Genomic DNA, 5,281 nt, shown 5'->3' on the forward strand with positions numbered 1-5,281 from the left:
TATAACAGTTACCATGAGCTTTTAGGAAATAATGAGATTAACTTCAATCTGATTATCTGACCTGTGTTATAAATATAATCAATGTTTGATGTTTAATGATAGATTAATGCTTGATCTTTAATTGTTAATGAGATTGAAATACTATTATTATTATTATTATTATTATTATTATATGATATACATTATAGATTGTAATTGATGTATTTATATATAAAAATGTTTATTTCATTTCTTTTCATTTCCTTCTAACTTGATGCAAAAACATAAAAATGTTTATTTTCTTTCTTTTCATTCCTTCCAACTTGAAAACACAACTAATTATTTATTTCTTCTTTCTCTTTCTTTTCCCTCCCTCTCTTTAATTTTAAAACTCGAGAACACCATGTGACTCTCTGGATCGACTCTCTCTTATGTGTTGTATAGGCTCACCAAATCGATACAACCAAGTTACTCCCAAAAGTCTCTCTTCTCTTCGTTTTATATTCACTAGGTTATAAAAAAAAGTACTAACCTAGTTTTAATAGTATAAACCATAAATTTTGGATTTTTGTGAAGTTACACAACTTCCAGATGATTTTGTGAAGTTTTGTTTACCATAGTAAAAAGCCTAAAATTGCCCCTTTCATGAACACTTACTTCGGATAAAGAAAAAAAAAGCATAAAACATAAGAACCTTAATATTTGTGCTTAGAGTTCTCTTTTTCTTTGCTCCATTAGAGGTAAATATTTTTATTTTTTTTTTCTTTTTTTGAGTTAAGATTCACATATATACTAGTCATAGAAATAACTAAAAACCACAAACAAAAGTGCAAAACTATCTCTTTTTTAATTTTTATCTATTATTTATTATCTTTGTTTTCCTTTAGGAGAAAACGGCCCAACCCAAATGCTTCGACATAATATTTTATTTGGGCCTGGCTTTGGCCCAAGTGCCCAACCATCGTCTCCTCCTTCGTCCCGACATCCCCTCCCTCACTCCGTCGCAGCAGAAATCGTCGTCGTTAACGGGTAATCAAAGATCTCTTCCGCCACAGAGGAACACAACAACCTTTCATATCGATAAATTACAATGGCGCAATCACACGTTCCTTCTCTCAAATTCAACTCTCTCGTCTTCTCTTCTACAAAAATCCCTAATTCCGAACAGAATCTCCCCCTTCGTTCCAGGTATCAATTCAAACTCTTGATAATCCTTTATAGCAAAAAGCATATGTTTTTCTTGGTAAAATTGTTCAGTGATTTTGGATCGACATTAGCATCGATTTAAATTTTATCCATGCATCAAATTTATTGAATTGCTGAGCAAACCGTGAAATCTGGAGTAGAAAATACATGACACATCCATTTCCAATGATTCTCTTTGCAAGATTGACGACGGTAAAACGAACCACAACCACAACCACCGCCACCGCCACGTTCTCCATCAACACTGCTTTCAGAACCCTCAAAACCGCCATGACAGACCAGATGAGTAATGGCAGGGCAAGAGACCACGGAACAAACGACGATTATTTTGCTACAATTCATCACATTTCCAACATTGTGCGCCGTGATATCTACTTAGAAAGAACCCTAAACAAAATGTGCATTTCCAGAATCGTCAATTCAGAGCCTGTTTATCGTGTACTCCACAGCTGTTCCAATTCAGGTATCAAATCTTTCTGTTTCTTCAATTGGGTTCAAACCCAACACCCCCAATACGAACCTACAACCGTTGAATTTGAAGAACTCCTCAAAATCTTAGCCAAAACCCGCTATTAGGAGACCATGTGGAAGGTCGCACACCAGATGAAAACCCAAAAACTCCCAATTTCATCACCCGTTGTTTCTTTTATAATCGAACATTATGGCAAAAACGGGCTTATCGATCAAGCTGTTGAGATTTTTAACAAATGCAAGAACTTTGATTGCACCCAAACCACTGAAATACACAATTCCTTACTCTTTTCCCTTTGTGAGGTCAAGAATTTTCAAGGAGCATATGCTTTGGTTAGAAGAATGGTTCGTAAAGGAATGACCACAGATAAAAAAAAACTTACTCTATTTTAGTCAACGGGTGGTGCTCTGCTGGAAAGATGAAAGAAGCCCAAAGCTTTTTAGAAGAAATGAGTCAAAATGGGTTTAATCCACCTATTCGTGGTCGTGATCTTTTGATTGATGGCTTATTGAATGCTGGTTATCTTGAATCAACAAAAGGGTTAGTGCGTAAAATGAAAAAAGAGGGCTTCGTATGTGATGTCACCACATTTAACACATTATCAGAAGCTATATGCGAATCAGGTGAGATTGATTTTTGTATTGGTCTTTACCATGATGGTTGTAGATTAGGGTTATGTCCTGATATTGATACTTACAAGATCATGATCACTGCAACTTCAAAGATTAGGAAGATTGATGAGGCGTTTATTGTTCTTTATAGATCAATTGAAGATGGGAATAAACCGTTTCCGAGATTATATGCTCCGATTTTGAAGGGTCTTTTTAGGAATGGAAGGTTTGATGATGCGTTTAGTTTTTTTAGTGATATGAAGGTGAAAGGGCATCCACCAAATCGACATGTTTATAGTATGATTTTGAAGATGTGTGTGCGAGGTGGGATATATGTTGAAGCTGGTAATTATTTGATGGAGATGATTGAGTTTAAATTGTCACCAATGTCATGACATTTTGATATGGTGACTGATGGATTAAAGAATTGTGGGAAACATGATATGGTTAAGAAGATAGAGCAGTTGGAAATATCATTTCACGGTATGTGATTGTGAGGTGTTACATTGGTTTTGTGATCATTCATACAATTGTTTTGTTAGTTTTATATTATATACCCCAATGATTAATTGATTATCATTACCATATTGTTGGTGAAGTATGAGTTTCTATTTCCAGCCTTAAACATTGTGATGTAATTTGCGATATCATTGTCATATGTATCATTAAAGCCTTATCCCTACTTACAGTGACCCCTTTTCCTCACCATACAAATTTAAAGATTAGGCTAAATGGTGTGGATTCGGCGTAGCTCGGCATTGGCCTCGGTGAGCTCGGCAAACACCGTGCCGACCCCTCGGCTTGCCGAGCTCAGCTCGACAATTCGGCTACTGTTCACCGATGAGAGAGGTTGTATTGGGATAAGGAAATAGAAGTTGGAGGTGGTCAAATGTGACTATTTTTTCAAAAAAAAAAAAAAAAATTCAAAAAATCATTTTTTTACCTTAAATACATACCAATCTTTCACATATTTTACCTTACTTCACAACCTTCAAATTATCTCTCAAACCATTTAACTTTTTTTTTTTTTTGAAAAAAATAGGTTTCTCCTCCAACCCAAAAGCTCAAAAAAAAAAATACCAAACGAAACACTCAAAACTCAAACATCTCACCTTCTTCACCAACATTCATCCAAAACCAACGCGACTGACCTATGTATTCTCCACCGAATCTACATCTTGGTGGTGTTTACTACTCATTTCAAAGCCCCAAATCAACCTCAATACCAAAATCAAGCGCAATACCAAAATCAACCTCAATTCCAAAACCAACCACAATTTCAAAGACAACTCCAGTTTCAAAACCAACTACAAATAAACTTCTCATCCCAAATTATGCATGAGTTCAATCCATTTGATGATCTTCCCGAGTCCCCAATGAACCACCAAACCAAATTTGAAACTGAAGCGGAACCCGAAGTCATCCCGAAAACAGAATCTGACCCGAATAAGAATCCACCACAAAAAAAGTGGAAGAGCACCTCCAAAACAATGGACATCCGCCAAAGAAAAGACGTTAACGTGTGCTTGGGTGGATGTTTCTGAAGATCATGTGGTTGGAAACAACCATGATTGTTCAACTTTCTTCCGGAAAATCACGTATCGGTTTCTGAACGAGATGAATCTTGGTGATTACCGGAAAAGACCAAGTTTATTCTACTGTGGCGAAATGTTAACAAAGTTGTGACAGAGTTCAACATGTTGTTTTTGAGTATGAAACAACAATGATAAAGCGGTGCAAACGATGAACATATTTTGCAAAAATCTCTTGACATGTATTGGGAATAAAAAAGGGCGTCATTTAAATTTTTACATGTTTGGAACATTGTAAAATTGTCAAAAAAAAAAAAAAAACGGCAGGATGTGGCATTTTCTCAAACCTTTACAAGTGGTTCGTCTAAAAGAACCAAAACGTCTGAAAGGATACATATTCAATCGTCCAATGCGCATATCAGGATTGATCTCAATGAAGATGAATCTTTTGAGGTTCCGAGAGCCACTTGTCTCATGGGAAGAGACAAGGCCAAGCGAAAGGGAAAAACGACAACAACTACTTCCGAAGACGTGGAGAAACTATCAACAAAAATGGACGGTTTGAAGTATTCCTTGAAGCACTACTTGAACTTTGCACAAGAGAAAGAAAAAACTCATGCCATGTCCATTTTAACGAGACCCACAACCGAGTTATCCGAACGCGAACGAGAAATGACTTTAAAAGCCAAAGAGGAGCTTCCAAAAAAATATAACCTCTAGTTTAGGTTTTTTATTTTTTTTTTACATTTCTATGTTTATTTTTTTTAAATTTCTAGGTTTGTAATTTGAATTTCTATGTTTTTTTTGGATGTGTTGTTTTTTTTATTTTAAGTTTAATGAATTTTAAGTTTTTTTAAAAAAATATTATGTTTAAATTATTTATTTTGTATATTAAAAAAATAACATATGAAATGTGACAACTCGTGCCTACAAAATAATAAGTTTTGTTAAGAATGTACCAAGTATCATTGATGCCTATATGAATCATGGCAAGTGTGACACCACATCCACCGGCCTTAAAGAGTGTTGACCAATGTCTTAAGAATTGGACAAAGATTGACGTTGACTTGTGTGGAAGAAAGTGCATTTTCTACACTAAAGGGTAAAAGAAGTATCTTGCATTTGACTAGTAAAAGTGTGGAAGTATGTTTTATTTTTTTCAATCTGCGTAAATAATAAATAATCCTTATCCAAGTCCTAACATGTAGGTTTATAACCGTATTCAAGTATTTCAAAAATATAATAAGGGGTCCAAGAGGGGATATTAGGTTCATTAAGTTGGAGGTTGGTAGGTATATTCACTTTTTTGTTTTGGAAGGAGAACTTGTTTTATAAACACCCTCTTCGAGATTGATTAAAGTAGTATGAAAATTTCACAAACATGAAAAGAAAATGTGATGAGTGCGTGTGAGGCACATGGAATTGGGTGGGATCAAATGAAAATGACATTCTCTTCGAGGATTTCATTTCTATTGGGGGAT

General features: G+C 35.1%; 1 pseudogene; it reads left to right on the forward strand.

Annotated features, from left to right (window-relative positions):
* The first annotated feature begins 1,416 nt into the window (after window positions 1-1,416).
* On the forward strand, window positions 1,417-2,759 carry LOC145050109 (uncharacterized; annotated as a pseudogene).
* The last annotated feature ends 2,522 nt before the right edge of the window (window positions 2,760-5,281 follow it).

The sequence above is a fragment of the Lactuca serriola genome, chromosome 5 (assembly GCF_051521515.1).
Source record: "Lactuca serriola cultivar US96UC23 chromosome 5, Lser_US96UC23_V15, whole genome shotgun sequence".
Classification (NCBI taxonomy): domain Eukaryota; kingdom Viridiplantae; phylum Streptophyta; class Magnoliopsida; order Asterales; family Asteraceae; genus Lactuca; species Lactuca serriola.